This window comes from Nycticebus coucang, chromosome 8 (genome assembly GCF_027406575.1).
Source record: "Nycticebus coucang isolate mNycCou1 chromosome 8, mNycCou1.pri, whole genome shotgun sequence".
Classification (NCBI taxonomy): domain Eukaryota; kingdom Metazoa; phylum Chordata; class Mammalia; order Primates; family Lorisidae; genus Nycticebus; species Nycticebus coucang.
The window spans coordinates 107,176,266-107,203,852 of record NC_069787.1 but is presented as its reverse complement, the minus strand read 5'-3'; the positions used below and the strand labels follow the sequence as shown (position 1 = coordinate 107,203,852).

At 39.7% G+C, this 27,587-nt stretch overlaps 1 protein-coding gene and 1 non-coding gene across 2 annotated transcripts in view; one reads left to right on the top strand and one right to left on the bottom strand.

The window, feature by feature from the left end:
- The window catches only part of CLSTN2 (calsyntenin 2), a 658,979-nt gene that overhangs the window by 365,600 nt on the left and 265,792 nt on the right, over positions 1–27,587 (bottom strand). The window lies entirely within an intron of this gene.
- LOC128592875 (U6 spliceosomal RNA) lies at positions 22,765–22,871 on the top strand. Its single transcript, XR_008382087.1, has one exon. It is a non-coding gene; the product is annotated as a U6 spliceosomal RNA (small nuclear RNA).

The window sequence follows — 27,587 nt, the reverse complement described above, 5'->3', positions numbered from 1 at the left end:
CCAGGCGTTTCTACACCAGGCCCCAGCTACTGCTGCATCTGTCCATCTGAGCCTCTGGTTCAGGAGTCACATCCTCATGCACACATTCTGATCACCCATCCGATGTTAGAATGATGATCTTAGTAATCATGAGCTAAGGGCTTTAGAGTCAGGTGAATGGAGGGCAAAATCCTGGCCTTTCCCTAACAGCAAGTTCCTTGTGCCTTGATTCCCTTTTTGTGAAAAGGGGACTATGGCAACAACATCCCAAAGTCATCACATTGATGTAGTGATGCAGGAATGGCCCTTACCAAATGAGGGTAATAGGGGAGGTCATGGGATGATGGAATGAAGAGTAGATTTTTTCAGTAAAGACAGGGAAGTTTTTGTCTTGCTTCACACTGTAACTGCAGCACTCAGTACACAGCAGGAGCTCAATACACATGAATAAGGGAGTGAATGCATGAGTACCTGCATGGTCTCTGGTTTGCAGCCCTCTAAGTGCTTAGAAACATCCTTGATCCCATTAATCCCCCTCCCTCCACCTCCCTCTCCTCTCCCTTTCCCCCTTCTCCTTAGGTTGTAACTGGGTTATAGCTTTCATGTGGAGGTCCTACATTAGTTTTATAATAAGGATGAGTACACTGGGTACTTTTTCTTCCATTCTTGAGACACTTTACTAAGAAGAATATGTTCCAGTTCCATCCATGTAAACATGAAAGAGGTAAAGTCTCCATCTTTCTTTAAGGCTGCATAATATTCCATGGTGTACATGTACCACAATTTATTAATCCATTCGTGGATCGATGGGCACTTGGGCTTTTTCCATGACTTAGCAATTATGAATAGGGCTGCAATAAATATTCTGATACAAATATCTTTGTTATGATGTGATTTTTGGTCTTCTGGGTCTATGCCCAGTAGAGGGATTACAGGATTGAATGGCAGATCTATTTTTAGATCTCTAAGTGTTCTCCATATCTCTTTCCAAAAGGAATGTATTAATTTGCATTCCCACCAGCAGTGCAAGTAAATGTGGAATGTAAAGGTCTTAGCAAAATAACTAAGAAAATGCCACGAAAGCTATGTTAACTAGTGTGATGACAATGTGTCAAATGGTCTATGAACCAAGTGTATGGTGCTCCATGATCATACTAATGTACACAGCTATAATTTAATAAAAAAAAAAAAGAAACATCCTTGAAAGCTAAGCTTGCAGTGAGAACTCAATTAAGTAACATAGATGCACTTCAAAGTTGAACCACAAAAAAGCCTTCTTCTGCCGCCACCTGTGCTGAACTCATTCCCTCCCTTTCACTGTGCCCGTCTCCTTATGCCACCTGTCCTCTCCAGTTTCCATCCCCAGAGAGCGTGTCCTGGAAGTTCTAGCCAATACAATGAGACAAGAAAATAAAGGGCATCCAAATGGGAGCAGAGGAGGTCAAACTCTCCCTTTTTGATGATGATACGATCTTATACTTAGAGAACCCTAAAAACCCTAAAGACTCAACCACAAGACTCTCAGAAGTCATAAAAAAATATAGTACTATCTCAGGATATAAAATCAATGTCCACAAGTCAGTTGCTTTTGTATATACCAATAACAGTTAAGATGAGAGGTTAATTAAGGACTCAATTCCCTTCACCATAGTCCCAAAGAAAATGAAATACTTAGGAATATACCTAACAAAAGAGGTGAAGACCTCTATAAAGAAAATTATGAAACCCTAAGAAAGGAAATAGCAGAGGACATTAACAAATGGAAGAACATGCCATGCTTATGACTGGGAAGAATCAGCATTGTTAAAATGTCTATACTTCCCAGAGCAATTTACCGATTCAATGCCATCCCTATTAAAATACCAACATCGTACTTTCAAGTCTTGGAAAAAAATGATTCTGCATTTTGTATGGAACCAGAAAAATCCCCACATAGCTAAGGCAGTTCTTAGTAATAAAAACAAAGCTGGGCGTATTACCATACCAGATTTCAGGCTATATTACAAGGCTATAGTGGTCAAGACAGCATGGTACTGGCACAAAAATAGAGACATAGACATTTGGAATCGAATAGAAAACCAGGAAATGAAACCAACAACTTACAGCCACCTAATTTTCGATAAACCAAACAAGAGTGTCCACTGGGGGAAAGACTCCCTATTCAATAAATGGTGCTGGGAGAACTGGATGTCTACATGTAAAAGACTGAAACTGGACCCACACCTTTCTCCACTCACAAAGATTGATTCAAGATGAATAAAGGACTTAAATTTAAGGCATGAAACAATAAAAATTCTCAAAGAAAGAATAAGAAAAACACTGAAGATATCGGCCTGGGGAAAAACTTTATGAGGAAGATTGCCATGGGAATAGCAACAACAGCAACAATAAACAAATGGGACTTCATTAAACTGAAAAGCTTCTGTACAGCCAAGGAGACAACAACCAAAGCAAAGAGACAACCTACACAATGGGAAAGGATATTTGCATATTTTCAATCAGACGAAACGCTTAATAACCAGGATCTATACAGAACTTCAATTAATCCGCAAGAAAAAACCCAACAATCCCATACATCAATGGGGAAGAGAGATGAACAGAATCTTCTCTAAAGACAACAGATGAATGGCCAGCAAACATATGAAAAAATGCTCATCATCCCTAATTATTAAAGAAATGCAAATTAAAACCACCCTGAGATATCATCTAACCCCAAAGAGAATGGCCTATATCACAAAATCTCAAAACTGCAGATGCTGGCACGGATGTGGACAGAAAGGAACACCTTTACACTGCTGGTGGGACTGCAAACTAATACAACCTTTATGGAAGGAAGTATGGAGAAATCTCAAAGAACTCAACCTAGACCTCCCGTTTGATCCTGCAATCCCATTACTGGGCATCTATCCAGGTAAAAAAAACCCTTTTGCTATAAAGACACTTGTACTAGGCTCTTTACTGCAGCCCGATTTACAATTGCTAAAATGTGGAAACAGCCTAAATGTCCTTCAACCGAGGAACGGATTGGTAAGCTGTGGTATATGTATACCATGGAATATTATTCAGCCATAAAAAAATGGAGATTTTGCAGCATTTGTACTAACCTGGATAGAGGTAGAACACATTATCCTTAGTGAAGCATGAATCCTATGTATTCAATTTTTATATGAGGACAATTAATGACAACTAACGACACAGTAGGGCATGGGGGAAGGGGAGACCAGACAGAGAAGGAGGGAGTGGGTGAGGGAAAGAAAAAGAAGAAAAAAAAGAAAGACAAGTAAAGAAAATAGTGACTAATTCTCACATAAATTGTATTTAATTTTGACCAAAGTACATTACTTAAACGTTAATTTTTAATTCAACTTGTTAATATGTTGTTTGGGATATTGCATCCTCATTTATAAGTGAAATATGTTTATAATTTCCCCTTTATAATAATATATTCTTTCCAATTTTTTTTTTTTTTTGGTTTTTTGGCCGGGGCTGGGTTTGAACCCGCCACCTCCAGCATATGGGACCGGCGCCCTACTCCTTGAGCCACAGGCGCCACCCTATTCTTTCCAATTTTAATATCAGGTGTATCCAGATCAAGTAGAATGATTTTGAAGCATTTCTTCTTTTTCTATTGTCTATAAGATTTGGCATGATCTGTTTTTTAAAATTATCTTTGACTTTTATTTATAAATATTAGTTGTCTATTTTTTGAAACTTAACAAAAAATAATAAGAAGAAGTTAACTGATGACTCCACACTGAATCTCAGAGTCAAAGCATTCTATAATAGACATACTCTTATTTGACAATGTGAATGCTACTTTCTTTGCATTATTATTATTGCTTAATATTTCGATGCAGCAATTCTCTGATCTCTTTTCTGAATGTATTTATGTTCGTTCATTCTTTACAAGATTTTTGTTTCTAGTCCTTATATTCAATATTGTTATTGTTATTTTTAAAAAAAGAAAGAAATGCTATTGGTCTTTTCATGCTGATTTTTTATTCTGCAACTTTCCTATTTTTATCAGTTCTAATGTGGTTTTTGTGGAATCTTTCAGTTTCTTTAAATATAAGGTTATATTGTCCCTACAAATAAAGATAATTTAACTTTTTCTTCTCAAAAAAAAAAAAGAAAGAAAGAAAGTAAAGAAAGAAATTAAGGATGGGCTAGTGGCTTGTGTTTGTAATTCTAGAGGTCAAGGTGGGAGGATTGCTTGAGGTCAAGAGTTTAAGAGTTCAAGATCAGCCTGGACAATGTAGTGAGACTCTGTCACTTAAAAAATAAAATAAAATTAGGTAGACATGGTGGTGTGCACCTGTAGTCCCAGCTCCTTGGGGAGTTGAGGTGGGAAGGTCGCTTGAAACCAGGAGTTTGGAGCTAAGATTGCACTCCTACATCCAGCCTGGCTAACAGAGTGAAAACCTTTCTCAAAACAAAATAAAACAAAACAAACAAACAAACAAAAAATTTAGTAAGTAAGTTAGAGCCTCCAAACCTACATCAAAACAAATTTCATAGATTTGAGAGTTAATTTTAAAATTATTCATATGTAATCATGGAAAAATTGTTATCACTGTTTAGACTTTTGGTGGGAGAAATGTTTTTTTCTTTTAGAGCAAAAAGGAATGAAAAAAAACTCTTGAAAGAAAACAGCAAAACTTTGATAAATACAGTTTAAAATTTATATCCTAAATACTCTAATCAAAGTATAAGAACACAAAAAGTAGTAATTTTTGCAAAAAATGTGGCAATGTGTCACTATTAAGAGAGCAAGTTGATATAAATTTTTACATTTTAATAGGGAAGCTATGATTAGTGCAATTATAAATATACATGAGTGAAACTTACAAAAGAAGAAACTTACCCCATTGCCCAACAAATGCAAAATAAAATGTGGTATCAATGTTTCCTGTCAAATTGGCAAAACAGGGGAGAGAAGCAGTTGCTTTCTTAACTGGTAAGAAACAGATTCCTTTTGGGGTACCAATAACACTAACAAGTGTATACATTTGACCCAGAAATCTGACTCCTAGGAATCCATCCTATGCAACAATCACACAAGTGCAGCAAGACGTATGTTAGAAGATTTTCACCAAGCTCCGGATGCTCTCTTTAGCCTGTTCTTGGCTGGTCTTGATTATTGTTTTTTTTTTTTTTTTTTTTTTTTTGGCCGGGGCTGGGTTTGAACCCGCCACCTCTGGCATATGGGACCAGCGCCCTACTCCTTGAGCCACAGGTGCTGCCCATTGATTATTGTTAACATCACCACAACATCAATCTACACAGGTATTTTGAACTTTTGAGTTTGTGAAGCATGTCCACGGATGCCATCTACTAAATTTTTTAAAAAACTTCCTAAGGAAGCATTATTATTATTATCCCCATTTAAAGACACCAAAGACAAAATGGGTCAGTCAGTCAAAAGTGTAGTCTAGTTAAAGGTCACAGAAAGTTTTTCTCTGGTGCCTGAAAGTATGCTGCCAAGACTGAAAATATAATTATAGCAGGGAAGGCTAAACCACTTAGACCAAAGTCTTGGCATTTAGAGAGGGCAAGTTTCTTATTAAGGTTTATGTGGCAATTCTGGGACACTTTTTATTGCACTAACTCATTATAAAAGACAAACATTCTCAGGATGAAGGATCTCATGGACCTACTGTCAAAGCTCTTCTCTGCTATCTCTTAGCTTATTAAATAAAACACAGGCACCTTATAATTTGGAAATGGGTCATGTTGTAATGGACATTAATGGGCCAGTTGTGATGCAGAAATGGGAGGTTAAGGGCAAACTGAACAAAGGTCTCAGAATCTCCCTGACTACCCACTCTCAGCCTGCAGGTTTCTGGGCACACCGGGGTGGGTAGCAGGGTGGAATACAGGAGAAAGAGGGAACCCACGCCACCTGCTTCATGTCACACTCAGCCAGGGCAGGTTGGCATCCTCCTGGGAGCAGGAATTCCTGGCTCTGGCAGGTGGCCAGAGCTGTGTTGTAGATACGACATCTGCCATTTCAGGCCTGCCAGGTGTCTGTAAACTGCTGAGCACTCTCTGTAAGAACCCTGGACAGCGCTCAAGAGAGAAAAAACCATCAGACCCTCCCTAACCAGAAAATCTAACAGGGCAAGTACAAATGTCTCCCAAGAGAGTCTGTGGGAAGCTTCCCTAGGAGATTTTAAACCTGGTCTCAGCCTCTCTCTTCAGCTGCTCCAAATCCACTTGGAAGCCTTTATCAGATACTTCATTATTTAAAAGAGGAAGCCCTGAAGAATTGGTTTGGGGAGCTAATTTAGGTCTGGAAGATAAGAGCCCTGTTTAGTTTTCCTGTGTCAGGTGTCCTCATATTTGATAAGAGCAGATGGGTATTAACAAAGCCAGAACCAGCCTGGAGCACTTCAAGCTCATTTCCTGCTGGCTGGGGCTGTGATTCCTTGATCGGTTCCTTTAAGGCCACTTTGCCAAATCCCTGGCCTGCCACTCTTCCTTGGCCTCTGCCCCTAAGCTAGGGGAGGCTGAGCCGAGGGGCTCTGTAGGACCAGTCCGGACTGTGGGAGACGCACTGTCCTCCTCTCTCCACCTCCGCTTCCTGCTGGGGCTGGGACTGGGTCTGTGCTCTGGAGAAGCTCTCCCTGGGGGCTGCATCCTGCCTTTCTCAACTCCCTGCCTCTACTACTAGATGAGACACCCTCCAGCCTCCATGAACAGACTAATTTAAAGTTGTTTACAGCTCTGGATCTCCGCAGCAGTATTTCCACAGGCAGTAATTTGTTGCTGATAAAAGGGAATGTTCTAAAGTTTATGAATGATTTCCTTTTTATTTTTTTAAATAGGAGTGGATTCAAGGCTATATCTTAACAAAATCCTCTCGTCCTTTGCATGCCCGTGTGTTTTCTTTGGGGATAGAGGAGAAGATGGAGCTCCCAGCCTTGAAGGGCATAATAAACACTGCCGTGTGTGCCCACGTGCATTCCACACACCCTAGGTGACAGCTGGGGCTGCCAGTGAGGACAGCTGGTTTGGAACTTCCTGGGGCATGGCTATTCATACTGACAAAGCAGCAAAAGTTCTTTAAGGCAGAGTCTCTGGCCTTTAGCCCCAGAAATGGTGTCTGCACGTAGTAGGTGCTTGGTCATCGCAGGGTAGGGGAAGTTCGCGGCTTTGACTGGTGGGCTTACTGACTGAGACTGCAACTGTGAACACACATAGAAGGAGGCTGTGTCTGAGGACAAGTGTGAACAGCAACTACACCCCATCCTTAACCCCCCTCACCTTCTCTGTGGCTTTCCTAACCCTGTCTGGTGTTTGGCCTTAGTGAAATCTCTCTCCCATCTCCTCACCTTTTGTGACCCATGCAGCACCTGGAATTGCCTTTCTCTGAACTACTATTTCAAGGTGCAGCTAACTGGATCCTTGAACACTTGTGACACGGGCAGGTGCTCTGTGCACATCTGTCCTGCCTTCTTGTTGGCACTGCACTGCCTCACAGGCAGCCTGATTTCTGCCTCTGTGTAAACAAGTCTCTCTTCTGGCACTAAGGACTCTAAGTGAACTCAATAAGCACTTAAGCTGAGTTGAAGTCCACACAGGTATAATGGGAAAGAAATAAAACCCATAGGATTTGTTTGTCAAATCCGGGAAACCACTTTGGAAACTGTGTGGTCATTGTGAGCAAGTTATTTTTCCTAACTTTCCATTTCCTCAGCATTGACATGCAAACAAGTTTTACTCCCCAGGGGTAAAACAAAGGCCACCACTTACAGAAAATGCCTTTATAATGTCCTGGGGTCCACAATGTACTGTCATTAAGGATTGCCAGCTGCTTCCTGGGACCCCCATAGAGCCAGAAGGTGGGACACACTGGGTTGACTGTTGACTGATCATAGCTACTTCTGCAATCTGGCTGCCTATGGGGGCCAGCGACCAGAGGAATAAGATCCTAGGCAACTATGAGAACGTAAAGATGGCTCCATTTGCCCTTCAGTTTAGGGAGGGGATTATTCTCAGCATATCCACTTTCCCCAGGAAAGGGAAATTTGGGTGTATCTAGCGTGACAGGCTGAGCAAACAGTATTACTGTTAGTTCAAATACCACTCCCCATTCCCAAGTTCTGTCCTTGACAATGAAGTCTTCCTTTGAGAACTAACCAGTCCAGGGACTTGCTTTTTTCCTAAACTAACACACATACACACGCACAAATGCATAATTCTAATAGCTAATCTACTGAGAAGATACGTGGCTGACCCCAAGAATTTTATGTCTATTTATTCATTAACACTCCCCACAAGTCTTCAAGGTAGGTACTGGGATTGCTGTCAAGTACAGATGATAGATGAGGCACAGAGGAAAGGTGAGTAACTTGTACAAGGTCAGAGAGACAGGAACAGATGACAAGCCACACAGTTGATCTTCAGAGTCTCAGCTTCTGGGTGGTGGCCTGCCCTGCCTCTTCAGGCTGCACATCTTCTTGGATGGCTCCAGATAACAACAGCTACCATTCGTGAACACCTTCCACAGGCCATACACTATTTCAGACACATGTTATTATGGTTTTGATGTTTCAGAGAGACTAAAGATTTGACAAGTTGAAATTTATTCAAGGTCACATAGGCAGAAAGTAGTGGAGCAGGAATTTAATGTTGAGCTTCTTTGGAAAATGGGGAACAGAAGAAAGGGACATCCAGAGAGATCAATTGCAATATGCATCTCGGCATGGGGTGGTCCTAGCTCCTCCCAACCATGACATTGGAAAAACGCATTTCTCCAGCATCTTTCTTCATTTCTCTGGCATCCACAATCAGACGGAACCTTGGAGTTAATTTTGCCCATGCTTTAGGTTCCACCTTCAGTAAAATCTTCGCAGCCTTCTCTTCCTCTCCCTCTTCCTCCTTCTGTCTTTGTTCATAACCCCACTCTTTGCCATCCCTGGAATCTCTCCAAGACAAGCACTGCCAGGAGAAGCCATTGTCTCATCAGAAAAGTCCATTAAGGTTGTCAGGTTCCTTAACAAATCAATCAGGCACCAGGGGGCCTTTCAAAATGATATCATTTACCATTCAAGCAGAAACAAATAACTGTCCCAGGTGAGTGGCAGAGGCATGGGCCAGGTGCCAAATTGTACCATGGTCACAGGAAAAGAGCTAAGATTTTCCACCAACAAAGAGCACAGGGTATGTTTACTTCTCCCACCTCAAACAACAGCAGCCAAAGCCCCACACCTCCCCTCGGCCCTCTTGCCCAGCAACCTACTTCTTGGTGCTCCTTTGCAGTCTTGCTCCTCAGAAGAGAGCAGGTCCTGACTCACTGCCTATTTGCCTCTTCCAATTTTCTACTCTAGTAAGGTTTCCATCCACCCTTCCCCCAAAACTACACTTTTCAAGGTCGCGATAGCCAATGATCCTCTCTTAGTTCCCATCTTCTTTAATTTATAGCAACACTAGATCACTCGATCAGCGTACACTTTAATGTTGTAATAACCAACACCCAAATCTTGGTGGCTTAAAATAATACAGGTTTATTTCTCACCCATGACACATTTCAATGTGGGAGGGAAGGTACTACTACTCTCCACCAGCACTCAGGGACCAGACCCTCCCTCCTGGAGGCCCCTGCTGCTCTAACAGTGCAGCAGATCTCACTGGCAGGCGGCTCAGATCACTTCCACCCACATTGCCCAGTCCAGAGCTCAGTCACATGGATGCAACTAACTTCAAGGGCGGGTGAGAAATGTAGTCTAGTTATGTGCCCAGGCCAAAAGGAGCCTGGGTTGGTGATCATCTCACAGTCTCTCCCATGCTCCCCCCACACTGCCTCCACTTTGCTTCCAGACACCTGACTCTCCTGGTGTCTTCCTAAAACACTGGCCTTTTCCTCTCAGTTGCCTTTGTGCGTCCGGACTCTTTCCCTGGACATCTTAAGCAGTGTCCCATGGCTTAAAAGACTAACTGTACACTAACAATTGTGAGTTTATTTTTCTAGTCAGACCTTTCTCGTGATGACAGGCAAATGGGACATCCTGATGGCTGCTCCCTTGACATAGCTGCATTTTACTCCTGTGTCTCTGCTCCCAGTGTTCCTTCTTTTTTTCAATGCATCCCCTAGGACATAATCACCTTCCAACAGCTATTTCAAGAATTACCTCCCACACGGAAGTCTGCCCTGATGGCCCTTCCTGAACTGAGCCCATACTGGACTTTAAACACCACAGTCCTCCTGAGTGTGTCTCTCACGACAGCTTCCTTTTCTGAACAATGCTTTTGAGGGCAGGGCCTTTATTATATTCACCTCAAGCAACAAGTATAGGGCTTTATGCTCATGTATCTTTCTTTCCATTTAACAGATCATTTTGTTCTGTGCTAGGACTGGTGACCTGAAGGTAAGTAGGTCACCCTCCCGGACTTGAGGGTGCCCACTGGGAAAGGAGACACTTGAGAGAACGGGTGCTATGGGTGCTATCAGGGTCCCGTAGACATCACTACTGAGGGACAGGTCAACTTGGATGGGAAGGAGGGGTACTGGGGAGGCTTAGCAGAGGCCATACACCTGGGCCAATACTTAGGGAAGGGGTAGGTGTTTAAAATAATAAGCAGGGTGGGGAGGAGAGGCATCCCCGAATAAAGACAGTGTGGGACTCAATAATATTCATAAATTTCAGTCCAATCACTGATAAATATTTGATGCTATTTCAAATGTTTGATTATATAAACACAATGCCTTATAAGATTAAGGAAAAAAAATAACATCTGATGCTTTAGGACCAGAAAAAAAATGTTAACTTTATAACAGGATCCTACATGTCAAAATAGCCTTTTTAATTCTTTTGGATGATTTTGAATCCATGATATATTTTACTCTTCACAGCTATCTTGTCAATATAAAAAGTATGATATTAGCACTATCATTTCACAGATTTAGAAATCAACTTGGAAATATGAGGGGTGCCAAGAAATGTATACACATTTTAAGAAATGTCATCTATATATTACTTTTCAAAGTTGAATTGAATTATGGTAGCAATGTGTAGTGTGAAGGTTGCTCAAAAGATGGTGTTAATCAAATGAATGCTAGGTCACCCTCTGACAGTCATGCATAGCTTTTTCCTCTTAGAATAAAAAGGTGTATACACTTTTTCAGCACCCTCTGTACATGGCTTGCTGACTTTTGATGGGCACACTGACAGATTTTAAACACAGGCTCTCTCTCTTCCCCCTACCTTTGGGGGTCATCACCTGGAGTCTAAGGAAAGGGTTCCATAAGTGATTTAGGGTCTCTACAAATCCCTTGAAATTGTATAAAATTTTCCAAACATTTTTCAGGGCTCTAAGTTCTATACATTTGATTAGATTTCAAAGGGACTATGATTTTAAAACATGTACAAACCATTGCACCATATCACAACCACAGCCACTAAGAAGGAGCAAAGAAATCTTGGCTTTCGCGAAGACCTTGTTTGAGGTCAAACTTGGGTCTGGTTCATACAACTCCTGCCTAAGACAGAGATCCTAGGGGAAGAAAAGTGAGGCTAAACACAGAATAGAGACTTCTAAATTAAACTGCCTTTGTGCCTGGACTGAAGGTCTTTTAGGAGGTACTTGGAAGCAGAGCCTCCAGCTGCTCCAATCCTAGCATAAATAATGCCCCCTAGCAAGAGCCTTAACTCTATTTGTGCACAGAATTTGGGTTCAGTGCTGCTGAATTTTTTTTTTATTAAGTCATTTGTACATAGATCATAAATACATTTATGCCATTATGGGATTCAATGTGTTGATTATTTGTACAAATTGGAGTGCTTATATCCTACTAATCAACTATCACCTGGCCAGGGGCCTGGATGGCTCCACATTTGATAAGCATCTCAGATGATTCTTATCACCAGAGAGGACTTTATGGGGAAATTTCATTCTCTTTAGTGGATTCCAAATCTGGCTCTGCATCAGTTTCAAGCTAATTCTGAGTCCAGTGTCCACTCCAAAGCTACTAAATTGAATTTTTTAGGAGTAAATCCTAAGTATATGATTCTTCAGAAAGCTCAGGTGATTCTGATGTTCAGGCAAGGATTCAATGAGTAGACAGAGAGCTATTCTAATGAAGAAAGACTGGGCACCCACCACATTTTTCTCCACAGCAGTTCTTAACCACCCTCAGCCCCAACAGCTTGCATCCTATCTGCCCAGGGGCAGAAAACAACTGCCGTACACTCTACCTGCTCAGGAGTCTGGGAAACACTGGAGGACGGGATGACTGGCCCAGGATCATGCAAGCTGCACGTGGCCCACTGATTGATTTTTTCTACTTTTTTTTTTTTGGCCCTGTTGCCCCCTGTGGGGACTTGAAAGAGAGGGAGTTAGCATCTGGATGGGAAGGAGGATAATGTCCCCATGTGGGGATTCTGATCATGCCTTGAATCCTACCTGGGAATCAGAATCAGACTTGAGTGCTGAGAGCATCAGGCAAGTAACCTAAAGGCCCCCTGCCTCATTCATTCATCTCTCAAGTGGGGATATTATCAAGTTCAGCATAATGGGATTGTTCAGAATAGGAATCAGCAAACTATAACCTACAGGCTAAATTCAATTCAGCTAGCCTTTTTTTTTTTTTTTTTTTTTAGCATCCTGCAGGCTAAGAATGGATTTTATATTTTAAATGATCACATTTTTAAATGGTTATATTCTCTACATAATAGGCTCAATGTTGCCTCTTGATCTGCAAAGCCTAAAATAATATTACTATTGGCTCTGTTAAGAAAAAGTTTGCTGACCCTTGGTTTAGAGGATTAAATAAAATACTCTATATAAAGTGCTTGGCATATAAGTACTACCTGCTTTTATCTTTCTAAAAGCTTTTAGGAGCTGAGAAGGTCCCCAGGCTGACAGACCTCATCACTACAACCACAGAGAACTGCAATGCTGCCAACAACCAGCGAGCCTGGAAGACGACCGGTTCCAGATGAGAATGATGATGGCTTGATTTTAGCCAGACGAGACTGCACAGAGAGCCCAGCCTCCTGGACCCAGTCTCCTGATGCACAGAGACTGTGCAGTAATCAATGGGTGTTATTAATGTGTGGGTTAATCTAAGTGTGTTAGGGGTGTGTGTGTGTGTATGTGTATATATGCTAGTATGTTGACAAAGTAGTAATTTTTGGCCTTCGAGTAATTTTTTCCTCTGACTGCCACTATCCAGCTAGGCAGGTGTCAGGAGAACTAAGCCAGGGTCAGGATTTTGTGGTCTGTTACTATGATTGCCAGAGTCTGTAGGTCCATGATACAAACATTATAGGTAATGCAAATATTTTAATCTACTTTTACTGATTTGCCTTCTCCCAAAGGCACTGATAGCCATAGATGGTCCTTGGCTGGTTCAGAATGGGTAACCTAATTATGATAAGAAGTCAAAATTTAATAGGATCATCAACTAAGTCTCATCTATAATATTATACAAAGACATTTTTTGCTATCACAGAATACAAAAAAATCCACATTTTATGATAAAACTTTCTATTACTTTTGCTTAAAGCATCAGTACATTTCATAGGGACTTTCAAGACCCTTTCAAGAGCCACAAGCAAAAACTTTAAAGTTTCCCAGGATCCCCACAAGGGACTGAAAATCAAGAAATGCCTTAGAGATCATGTAGCCAACAGGTTAGTCTCTTGTTTTCCACATGAAGAAACCAAGCCTCGAAGACAGAAAATAATTTGTTCAAGGATATGTTCTGAGCCAGATTCAGAATATAAACTAAAACTGAGGCCCCCTCATAGACTGTGGTTTCTTAGCCTCAACAGTACTAATATTTGGGGGCAGATAACTCTTTGGTATGGGAGGTATTCTGCATATCATAAGATGTTTAGCTGCATCCTTGGTCTCTGCCACTAGAGGCCATAAGCAATCTTACCCACTTTGGTTGTCCCACTGAGACAACCAAAATAAGGTCCCTGGATATTGTTGAATGTCTTCTGCAGGGCAAAATCAACCTCAATTAAGAATCAGTGATGGGAACAATGAATGATGCCAATCTATGTGAATTCTGGCTGTAATATTTACCCAGTTGGCCAATTTCAGCAAATCACCTAACCTTTCTGAGCTTGTTTCTTGATCTTTACAAGGTCATGTGTTTAGTGAATATAAATAAAATAATGTATATAAGTCCCACAATTTAGAGCCAGGTACACAATAGACTGGTGGTGGCTATTATTTATGTTATTTTTATAAGATGACCCAATAGCAGGGTCCAGACTGTTTATATTTAACGAGTGTTTTCTCAGCTCTGCAATGGCTGTAAATGCCACTGAACAATCCTTTCATAGTGGAGACAGCTACCTCGGCAGCAGTGAGCTGAAACTGTGGCCTTCTCACATTTGAAGGAAAGAAAGAGGGCTTACAAGCCAGGCAGGGTTGTATTTGCCCATGCTGGAAAACAAACTGTGTGCTATTTGTTTGTTTTTGTCATGTCTTTAAGCTTCCTTATCTCCAGCTGCAGGATTCTGCAAAGTAAAATTCAATTAGTATTTATCATCCTTTTCCTGAGTCAACTAACTGTTTTCATTGCTGAAACTCAAAAAATGTGGAATTGCCAAAGACCTCTGAAAATTTTAAGATTTTAAGACAGAAAGGGCCTGGGTATAAGTCCAGAGAAGGAAAGAAGTAATTTTTTTCTATAACACAATGACCATGTTGCTGTTTTGATCACACTGTTATATGAACATAAACAGAATCTTCACTACTGGGGTTTTCAAACTTCGGCTTTCCTGTAAAACCTGTGTGTGAAGACACCGATATCGTACGGTAGGTGAGAGTGGGACAGCCTTGCCTGGTTGGGCTGCTTCTCTCTGTCTCCATACTCATTTTGGGTGTTTGTGCTGGTTGAAATTCCTGGGGACTTGAACTGATTATCTCATACCCACCCTACTGACCAACAAGGGTCAAAGAAATGTGTGCTGGAGACATCTTCGTTCCATCCCCACCATCTCTCTCTCCTGGATATGGTGAGTGTTGCTCCCTCAATTATAGCTCTTGCCAGCAACTCTGATTTGACCAGATAAGCACATACTGAGATGACTCCCCTGGCTTCATTCCCACTTTTAGGACCTATCCAGGTAATAATTATTTATAGCCAAGTCCTACATCTGTATCTCAGCCTTCCTATTTTCTTGACCTTGGTTAGTGTGGCTGTGAATTTTTTCCCCCACCTTCCTCCTCCATGAGATTGGGGGACGCTCTGACATTTCTGGCAATGTACATTTTCCATGACAAGATGTCTTTTTTTTTTTTAGAGACAGAGTTTCACTTTGTCACTCTCAGTAGAGTGCCGCAGTGTCACACAGCTCACAGCAACCTCCAGCTCCTGGGCTTAGGTGATTCTCTTGCCTCAGCCTCCTGAGTAGCTGGGACTACAGGCACCTGCCACAATGCCCGGCTATTTTTTTATTGCAATTTGGCTGGGGCTGGGTTTGAACCTGCCACCCTCGGTATATGGGGCCAGCGCCCTACTCACTAAGCCACAGATGCCACCTGACAAGATGTCTTGATGTTCTTGCTCTTCTCACTGTCACTGAAGCCAGCATGGTGACACCTACACATTCCTCTTAGATAACGAGAAAGATGCCTTTGGATTCTTGATGAAGTCCATTTAGGACTAGCCATGAGAAAGCCCACCTAGGGAGCTGCCCATATCCACATCTATTTCTGAACCCTCTTTTCCATCATAATGCCCACTGTAGAAGGCTGTGTTTCATTGCTTATTAAGTACTTCTCACTTGTCTATCTCATTCACTACTGTAGTTCACGTGTAATAGATAATAATTTCTTATAAATGATTAAAGGCAGGATAGAGAAAACACCCATCTTTGGAGTGAGCAAACTTCCAAGTGTATCAAACTCATAGTTCTTTATCCCTTACTACCTGTGTAGTTTCAACCGGAGTTTACGAGCTGATGGGCCAGAGACAAATTAAGCCAGGAATGTTGTTTAATCTGTAAACTACCTTTCTACATAGGGCTTTATAGATAAACTATATTTTTAAAAAACAAAATTGGAAATTCAACACAAAACTCTGAAATTCTGGCTTCTTTTGTTTCTTTTTTTTTGGCCAGGGTTGTGTTTGAACCCGCCACCTCCGGCATATGGGACCGGCGCCCTACTCCTTGAGCCACAGGCGCTGCCCTCTGGCTTCTTTTGTAAAATAACAAGAGCTGGCAGCTCTAGGCTTCCCTTTCTATTTTAGATTAAAATAAATAATAATCTCTTAACTATTCCTCCCACTAGGTACAACTAAAATCCCCAGATATATAAAACAAATATAAGAAGACTCTGAAAGATTCAGAGAAAAAGTAGACAAGCTAGGGACCTTGAGACCTGAGGATTGACACAGCTATAAGTTCCTTTTTATTTGTTTTCCTCGTATATTCCAAACTTGGAGCTGAAGAAGACAGCAACTCAGAAATGCCAACTGGTACAGAGAAAAATCAAAAAGGCTCCAATAAAAAGTTGCCCTCTCCAACAAAAGAACCAGGAAAGGAGCAGCATGACAAGGCAGAAAACTTTCAGACAATATACTCTACTCAAATAAACACAAAATAAAGAATTGTGGCCTTACCCTTACCCATGCCAGCAAAGGCTGCATAGGAAGCCAAAGCTTCGGCCCTCATGTGTTTGTAACGTGGTACCCCAATGTCTGGCTGAAGTAATATTAGAGAAGTTCAAGTAAGAAAGTTCTCCAATGAACTTTCATTTCCAGTGGCCAGTAATGAGTATCCTCCTGCAGACTACATGAAGAGCCCTAATGTCCACCTTCACTGAGCAATAATAAGGAGTTCTACTGGGGTGGCATCGGAAAAGGCTAAGGAGAAAGTTAGAACTTCAGCTATTGCTCAACTCTAATGAGGCCACCTCCACCACAATGTCACTGGAGACTACATGGGAAGCTGGCACTTCCATCCCTCCCAGCAGTAATGAGATGATAACCCCCTTAGGTGTCAATGAAGGCCAAGTAGAAAACCTGGAATTCTATCTCCAGGTGGCAGTAAGGAGGTGGTGCCCCTGTTTGCCTTGCTGAAGCAACATCAGAAAAAAATCCAATTAAAACAGAAGGTTTAAATAAGATCCAGAGACTCACAGCAAATACAAAATTGTCCATATTTTAATAGAAAAATTATTCATTATACCAAGAAGCAGGAAAACCTCAACTTAATAAAAAAAATAGATTCTACCACTGAAATAACAGATATCATAATTATTTGACTGTTTTAGACTGAATGATTATGCCCCTCATTCATGCATTGAAAATTAATTTCCAATGCGATGTTTTGCAATGGGGCCTTTGGGAGGTTATTTGGTCATGAGGGAAGAACCTACATGAATGGTATCAGTGCCTTTATAAAAGGCATTCTAAATAGCTGCTTACCCTTTCCATCATATGAAGACATGGCAAGGAGGTGGTCTTCTGTGAACCAGGGAGTGGGCCCTTGGCAAACACTAAATCTGCCAGAATCTTGATCTTGGACTTCTCAGTCTCCAGCACTATAAGAAATACATTTCTGTTGTTTATAAACCACTGAGTATATGGTATTCTATTATAGTAGTCAAACAGACTGACACTGACAAATATTTTAAAGCAGCCATGATAAAAATGTTTATCTGGCCAATTATGAATATGCATGAATCAAAAGAAAAAGTTGAAATCCCAAGCAAATAATTAAAACGTTATGGCAGACAAATGGAAGATATAAAGAAGCAAACAGAAGTTTCAATCCTGTCAAATTTAATAACCCAAATAAAAAGCACAATGGATGGGTTCATCAGCATATAGAAAAAAAGAATCAATGCACTGAAAGAGAGAAAGGTAGAAATACCTAATCTGGGTAACAGAGGGAAAATAGCCTTAAACAAACAAACAAATAAAACAGAGCCTCAGGGACCTATGGGACTAAAATAAGAGAATCCCATAGTCATTGGAGTTCTGAAGAAGAGAAAAGAGAGAGCAGGACTGAAAGAAACTACTCAAATTATTAATGGCTGAAAACTCCCTACATTTGGCAAAAGAAACAGATTTATAGATTAAAGAAGCTGAGTGAACATCAAACAGTATATACTCCAATTCAGTAGACAATAGCAACTCTACTCAAATAAATACAAAATAAAGAATTGTAGCAGGCAAAAACTAATCAAAGGAAAGAAGAGTGACTATATTATAATAATATCAGACAAAGCAAACTTTGGAGAAAATAAAATTACTAAGGCATAGAGTAACACTATATAATGATTAAATAGCCAAATCATGAAGAAGATACAGCAATTCTAAATGTAGATGCACTAAACAATAGAGCTATAAAATATGTGAAACAAAAATTAATAGAACTAAAAAAAGAAATAAATAAATCCACAATTATAGTTGAAGACTTTATTATCCTTCTCTTAACAATTTGTAAAACTACTCAGAAAATCAGATAGGATATACAAATTTTTGATAACACCATCAAACAACAGGATTTAATTGACATTTATAGAACCCAACAAGAGTAGAATATACCTTCAAGTGTCTACAAAACATATACTGAGAAAGCCTATAAAATGGATTGTAACACAAGCCTCGAATTGAAATCATGCAAAGTATTCCCTTTGACCACGATGGAACAAAACAAGAAATCAAAAACAGTCTGTTATTTTCCTCCTTTCCCAGCAAAGTAATAAATTTCCATTTCCTTCATCTCAAATAAAAATTCTAAATGTATAAAATTTTTGCAATACACTTCTAAATTACTCACGAGTCAAAGAAGAAATCTCAATGGAAATATGCTAATACACTGAATTAAATAAAAATACAACAAAACAAAATTTATGGGACATAGCTAAACCATGCTAAAAGGGAAATTTACAGCATTAAATGAATACACTATCGAAGGAAACATCCAAAGTCAATAATGTAAGCTCCCACCTCAAAAGCCTAGGCAAAGAACAAGATGAACAAATGGAATAAAGGAAAAATACAGATAACAACAAAATCAATGAAATAAACACAAAAAAAGAAGCAATAAAGAAAACCAATAAAATAAGAAACCTTTTATTTGAAAATATTTACAAAATTGACAAACCTCACACAGATCTCACCCAGAAGATGAGAGAAAACACAAATTATCAGTATCAAGAATGAACCAATAGATACATCACAGATCCTACAGATTTCAAAAGGATACTACAAACAACTTTATACACATAAATTTGTCAACTTAGACAAAAATGGACCAAATTCTTTAAAAAACACAACCTACTACAACTCATTTAACATAAGCAGGTAATACGAATGGATTAATAAATTGTGGTATATGTATACCATGGAATATTATGCAGCCTTAAAGAAAGATGGAGACTTTACCTCTTTCATGTTTACATGGATGGAGCTGGAACATATTCTTCTTAGTAAAGTATCTCAAGAATGACTTAGCAATTATGAATTGGGCTGCAATAAACATTCTGGTACAAATATCTTTGTTATGTTGTGATTTTTGGTCTTCTGGGTATATGCCCAGCAGAGGAATTACAGGATTGAATGGCAGATCTATTTTTAGATCTCTGAGTGTTCTCCATATATCTTTCCAAAAGGAATGTATTAATTTGCATTCCCACCAGCAGTGCAGAAGTGTTCCCTTTTCTCCACATCCACGCCAACATCTCTGGTCTTGAGATTTTGTGATATAGGCTAGTCTCATTGGAGTTAGATGATATCTCAAAGTAGTTTTGATTTGCATTTCTCTGATGATTAAAGATGATGAGCATTTTTTCATATGTCTGAAGGCCGTGCGCCTGTCTTCTTCAGAGAAGTTTCTCTTCAAATCCCTTGCCCAGCCTGCGATGGGATCCCTTGTTTTTTTCTTGCTGATGCGTTTGAGTTCTCTGTGGATTCTGGTTATTAAGCCTTTGTCAGAGTTATACCCTGCAAATATCTTCTCCCATTCTGAGGGCTGTCTGCTTGCTCTGCTTACTGTGTTCTTAGCTGTGCAGAAGCTTTTTAGTTTGATCAAGTCCCAGTAGTGTATTTTTGAAGCTGCTTCAATTGCCCGGGGGGTTCTCCTCATGAAATACTCACCCAGACCAATTTCTTCAAGGGTTTTCCCTGCATTCTCCTCTAGTATTTTTATAGTTTCATGTCTTAAGTTTAAATCTTTAATCCAATGAGAGTCTATCTTAGTTAATGGTGAAAGGTGTGGGTCCAATTTCAGTCTTCTGCAGGTTGCCAGCCAGTTCACCCAGCACCATTTGTTAAATAGGGAATCTTTTCCCCACTGAATGTTTTTAATTGGCTTGTCAAAAATCAAATAGCGGTAAGTAGCTGGATTCATCTCTTGGTTCTCTATTCTATTCCAGATATCTACTTCTCTGTTTTTGTGCCAATACCATGCTGTTTTGATCACTATCGATTTGTAGTAAAGTCTGAGGTCTGGTAGTGTGATTCCTCCTGTTTTGTTTTTATTTCTGAGTAATGTCTTGGCTATTCGAGGTTTTTTCTGATTCCATATAAAACGAAGTAATGTTTTTTCAAGATATGGACATTTTGATAATGTTGATTCTTCCTAGCCATGAGCATGGTATGTTTTTCCATTTGTTAACATTTTCAGCTAACGGAAGAAAAAGTACCCAATGTACTCAGCCCTACTATGAAACTAATTTAGGGTTTTCACATGAAAGCTATAACCCAGTTACAACCTAAGAATGGGGGAAGGGCGAAAGGGAGGGGAGGGAGGGCAGAGATGGGTAGAGGGAAGGGGATTGGTGGGATTACACCAGCGGTGCATCTTACAAGGGTATATGTGAAACTTGGTAAACGGTCTGTGAAGCTAGTGAATGATGCCCCATGAATATATCAATGTACACAGCTATGATTTAATAATAAAAAAAATAAGCAGGTAATTTGAAGTAAGCCTTATAACTATTAAGAAAATTCAATTTGTAATTTGAAAATTTCTCCAATAGCACTGTTAGGGAAAATTTCACAAGGGAATTCTACCAAATATTTAAAAAGGAATTAATATCATTTCTATATAATCTCTTCCCCCCAAATAGGAGACAGACCCTCCTAACTTACTTTATGAAGTAATATTACCCTGATATAAAACAGACAATGAAAACACAAAGAAAACTATAGACCAAAATCCCTCATAAATATAGAGGCACAAATTCTGAATAAAATATTAGCAAATAGAATTCAGCAACCGATTAAAAGAACTATATGCTATGACTAAATAGGTTTATTCCAGGGATCTGAGGTTGGTTCAATATTTGAACCAGCCAATCAATAGTATAACCATGTTAGCAAACCAAAGAAGAAAAATTACATATTCATATCAATGTATGCAAGAAAAAAGTATTTGATGCAATCATCACCCCATTTATAATAAAAACTCACAGAAATTCAGGAATGGAGAATTGCCTCAATTTGATTAAAAATAAAAGATCTACAAAAACTCTATGCGTAACATTACACTTACTAGCAAAAGCCTGAATGTTTTGCCCTGAGAGTGGGAACAAGGCAAGAGTATCTTTTCTCATCCCCTTTGTTCAGTTACCATGCTGCAAGTTCTCCAGTCAGTGCAGTAAGGCAATAACGCGAAATAAAATCCAATACATCAGAAAGGAAGAAATAAAACTACTACTAATTGTGGATGACTTGATTGTCTATGTAGAAAATTCCAAAGAATCTACCAAAAGCAAGCAAACAAAAACTCCTAGAACTAATGAGTTCAGTAGGGTTGCACAATTCAAAACATAAAAACATAAACGTAAAAAAACAGGTATACTTCTATATACTAGCAATGAACACACAAACAGAAAAATCAAAAATACAATACCATTTATAGTCACTCAAAAATGAAATAGCTATAAATCTAAGAAAACCTGTGTAGGAATATATATTTAAAACTACACAACACTGATAAAAGAAATCAAAGAAAATGTAAATAAATGGAGAGAGATAGCATGCTCATGGATCACAAGACTCAGCAAGGAAAAGATGTCAATTCTAAAATTGATATACATGTTTTACAAGCATGTTTTAAAAGCATTTCCTATTGAAATCCCTGCAAGATGTTTTGGAGCTATAGAAAAACCATTCTAAAATTTGTGTGGAAAGGCAAAGGAAGTAAAATAATTAAAACAATTTTGAAAAAGAGAAATAAATTGGGAGTCTACCCAATTTTAAGACTTTCATAGATACAATATTAAGACTATAATTTTGGTGCAGCCATAGACACAAAGATTAATAGAACTGAAAAGAGAAATAGACCTATACACCTATGCCTGCTACATTCTTAATGTTTGTGCCCCCCACACCCCATTAAATTTATATGCTGAAAACTAATCTCCAATGTGATGGTATTAGGAGGTGAGGTCTTTGCAAGGTGATTAGGCTATAAAGGCAGAGCCCTTATGAATGGGATTAGTGCCCCTATATAAGAGATCTCAGACAGCTGCCTTTTCCCTATCAATTTGTGAGGACTTAGCTAGAAGGAGGGCCCTTACCAGAATTTGATGATGCTGGTACCCTGACCTAGAACCTCCCAGCCTCCAGAACTGGGAGAAATACATTAATGTTGCTTATAAGCACCCAGACTATGGAATTTTGTTATGACAGCTTGAATGGATTAAGATAATGTTTAAACAATTTTCGGCAAAGGTGCAATTCAGCAGAGGAAAGACAAACTTTTCAATAAATGGATGTGGGAGCAACTGGACATCCACAAGAAAAAATACAACAATAAAAGTCTCAACCTAAGCATTTTGCTCATACAAAAATTAACTCAAGTGCTTGCTTCAGCAGCATGTAAACTAAAATTGGAACGATACAGAGAAGATTAGCATGGCCCCTGACAAAGGATGACATGCAAATTCGTGAAGCGTTCTATATTTTTTTCAAAAAAAAAAATTAACTCAAAATGGGTCATGTATTTAAATGTAAAACTATAAAGTTTTAAGTAAAAAAGAAAACACACAAGAGAATCTTCAGAATCTAGAGCTAGGCAAAGAGTTCTTAGACTTGACACCAACTGAACAATCCACAGAATTAGATTTCATCCAAATCAAAAACTTTTGCTGTGAGAACGACCCTGCTAGAGGATGAAAAAATAAGTCACAGCCTGGGAGAAAATATCTACAAAGCACATAATTGACAAAGGACTAGTATTCAGTATACATAAAGAATTATCAAAAGACAACAGCACAAATATTAAAAAAATAACAAAAAATGCACCATTATTAAATGGATAAAAGGCATGAAGACACATTTCATGACAGAGAATTACACATGGAATATAAGCACATGAAAAGTCATTAACATTACTAGCCATTAGAGAGATGCAAATTAAAACCACAATGAGGTATCACTACATACCTATCTGAAATAGCAACTATATTAAATACTGGTGAAGATGCAGAGAAAATGTATCAGTTATATACTGTTGATGAGAAAGTAAAATCATGCAGCCACTCTCAAAAACAGTTTAGTAGTTTCCTAAAAATCTAAAAATGCACCTGTTATATGACCCAATAATTGAACATGTGACATGTATCCCAGAGAAGTGAAGACTTGTGTTCACACAAAATTTTGCGCATAAATGCCTATAGCAGCTTTATTCACAATAGCCCTAAACTGATGGAAATGTTCTGTATCTTGTCTGTGCTAATGTCAATAATCCGGTTATGATGCTTTGCATGATGTTATCACTAGGGGAACCTGGGTAATGAGTACACAAGGTCTCTATATTATTTCTTACCACTGCATGGAAATCTATAATTACCTCCAAATAAATAGTTTGATTTTTTAATGAAAACTTTTTCAAAATCTTCAGCCAGTGCTAAGTAGTAGCTGTTCCTCCTTTTTGGTTCACCACATCCCCTCTAGTCCAGATTTACCTTAGCCATGCCTTGTTCTCCATTGGCTATTTCTGGCCTGTGATTAGAGATCTGGGAAACACAGAATCTGGGGTGGCTTTGCTGCCAAGTACACCAGAGAGCCACCCACAGTCAGCTATAGCCCCTGTAGGGTAGAACATTAGCCGTGGAGATGAGACATCCCTGAGCTCCACTGCCGCTCTTTTCCTACCCACATGCTGCTTAGAAATAGGGTGCAAGCTACTCAGTCCTTTTGATTCAAATCATCAAATATTTACTGAGAACCTCTAAGCTAGATGGTGTGCTGGTGACATAAGATGAATGGACCTGCTCTTATATGAGGAGCAGATGGTGAAATAGATTGCATTGAACATGAAACAGCATCCAGGTTTTAGTCCAGGACCAAACATATCAAAAGCTGTAAGAGCAGGTAATAGGTCAGCTTAAACATCTAATATCGCAATTTGTCATTCATTCATTAAACAGTTTAATAGAGTGCCTACTTAGGGCTGGCTCGGTATCAAGAACACAAATGGATTCAGACGCTGCCACTCAAGACCACTGGGAAGACAGAGTCACAGACATGTGTAGCCCACTGTGTCAAGTGCTGGGGCTGAGGAGAGCACTGAGTAGCTGGGGCCACAGGGTGGGGGCCAGGAGGGGGATGCCACTTAGGAGAGAAGAGTCCATTTCACAGGATGTCAGTGAAGAACCAAGTCCCGACTGGGGTCTGGGGCAGGCACCTGCCACCAATCCTGCTACCTGGATGAACACACTGGGTTGCTTTTGGCTCAGTATTCTTTTTGCAAATCAACTTCCCTTAGATGTTTATAGTCATGTCGCATGGACTGGATATGGGCATTAGAGGAGGAATGAGTGGTAAGGCACAGTGGAAACCACACAGCAGACAGGAACATCTGAGCTCTTGAGAGAAAATAAAGCACTACACATAAGAAAGAACTGAGATGGTGGAGGCCAGTAGCAGCAGTGAGATGTGAGCAGGAGAACTCAGACCTGTATTTGCATATATCACTCCCACCTGAAACCTGGTGGACTCCTCCATTTCTAGAGAGGAAAGACTATGGTAAAACAGGAACAGTATGACTAGGAGTCCAAACAACTTCTCTGTGGGAACTCCTGAGCAAGAGTGGAGTGTGAGAAAAGACTTTTTCTCCTGGACTGGGGAAAGAGGTGATTAAGAGAGGTCAGCATGGCTCTGTGCCTTCCACATGGGCTGACCCAAGGAGGGCATGTGACCCAGCCTTATGGTAGCTGATGAGGGCAATGTTAGAGTAACAGGAATCCAGAGGCAGATATTGGTTGCCAGTGGCAGAGGCTGAGACAGAATATACCTCAATGGTAGGGCAAGCCCTTGCTCCTCCAATTTTTTTTTTCTTGTTCTTCAAACTTTGGTGTTAGTATCAGCACTTGACACAGCACTTGCACATGTCTGTGAGTCTGCCTTCCCAGTGGTCTTGAGTGACAGTGTCTGAATCCATTTGTGTTCTTGTTCTTTGCAAAAGAACCCCTGCCACACTAAGATTCACCTTTCCATTTAAAAAAAAAAATACAAAGAGGATTGTATTTTTAAAAAGTCCATAGCCACTCAAGCCTACCATTGCAAGTGACATCATTAACCATGACACTCAGCTATACCTTAGATAAATAATAATAATTTCTAAAGTTTGCAGATCATATTGAATTTGGCTTAATAGGCCCTCTCTGCAAACCTCTGAAAGAATGGCTCATAAAGAAGTAATTAGTTTATATAGACTGTCAAGGTTCATGGGGGACAGCTGGCCTTTGATGCCTCATCTGTGATTACAGGCAGCTACACGATAATAAAGTCTAGCTCTGAACTCTTGCCAAAGTATTCAGTGATCTCAGTCTGGACCCTCTGCCAAGCAGAATGAACTATAAATGCCTCCTTGTACTCCTATTCATTGGGTGTGATCTCAGATAAGTCTAAGACATTTAGGACAATCATGCACAGGTCCAAAATTCCTATTAAAGTAAAACCATTGACCTTAAAAGTTCATGTGCATAATTAATATTTGTGGTGGGCCCCCCAACATAGTAAGCCATATTTTAATTATTTATTTATTTTTATTGTTAACTCATAGCTGTGTACATTAGTGCAATCAAGGGGTACAATGTGCTAGTTTCATATACAATCTGAAATACATCAAACTGTTCAACGTAGCCTTCATGGCATTTTCTTAGTTATTGAATGTAGACATTTGTATTCTGCATTTAGTTACAATCTGAAATACTCACATCAAACTGTTCAACATAGCCTTCATGGCATTTTCTTAGTTACTGAATGTAGACATTTGTATTCTGCATTTAGTAAGTTTCACCTGTACCGATTCTAAGATGCACTGTAGGTGTGGACCCACGCATTACCCTCGCTTCACCCTAACCACCCCCCTCCCTTCCCCTCCCTTGGCCCTTTCCCCATATTCTTGTGCTATAGTTGGGTTATAGTCTTCATGTGAAAGCTATAAATTAGTTTCATAGTAGGGCTGAGTACATTGGATACTTTTTCTTCCATTCCTGAGATACTTTGCTAACAAGAATAAGTTCCAGCTCCATCCATGTAAACATGAAAGAGGTAGTAAGGTCTCCATCTTTCTTTAAGGCTGCATAATATTCCATGGTGTACATGTACCACAATTTGCTAGTCCATTCATGGGTCGACGGACACTTGGGCTTCTTCCATGACTTAGCAATTATGAATTGGGTTGCAATAAACATTCTGGTACAGATGTCTTTGTTATATTGGGATTTTGGGTCTTCTGGTATAAACCTAGTAAAGGAATTATAGGATCGAATGGCAGGTCTATTTTTAGGTCTCTAAGTATTCTCCAAATATCCTTCCAGAGGGAGCGTATTAGTCTGCATTCCCACCAGCAGTGCAGAAGTGTGCCCTTTTCTCCACATCTAGGACAACTCTGGTTTTGGGATTTTGTTATGTGGGCTACTCTTACTGGGGTTAGGTGATAACTCAAAGTAGTTTAGATTTGCATTTCTCTGATGATTAAGGATGATGAGCTTTTTTTTCATGTGTCTGTAGATTGTGCGTCTGTCTTCTTTAGAGAAGTTTCTCTTCAAGTCCCTTGCCCACCCTGAGATGGGATGACTTGCTCTTTTCTTGTTAATACGTTTGAGTTCTCTGTGGATTCTGGTTATTAAACCTTTATCAGAGGTATAACTTGCAAATATTTTCTCCCATTCTGAGGGCTGTCTGCTTGCTTTACTCACTATGTTCTTGGCTGTGCAGAAGCTTTTTAGTTTTATCAGGTCCTAGCAATGTATTTTTGATACTGCTTCAATTGCCTGGGGGGTCCTCCTCATAAAATATTCACCCAGGCTGATTACTTCAAGAGTTTTCCTTGCGCTTTCTTCAAGTATTTTTATAGTTTCATGTCTTAAGTTTAAATCTTTAATCCAGTGAGAGTCTATCTTAGTTAATGGTGAAAGGTGTGGGTCCAGTTTCAATCTTCTAGACGTTGCCAGCCAGTTCACCCAGCACCATTTGTTAAATAGGGAATCTTTTTCCCACTGAATGTTTTTAATTGGCTTGTCAAAGATCAAATAACAGTAAGTAGCTAGATTTATCTTTTGGTTCTCTATTCTGTTCCAGACATCTACTTCTCTGTTTTTGTGCCAGTACCATGCTGTTTTTATCACTATCAATTTATAGTACAGTCTCAGGTCTGGTAGCGTGCTTCCTC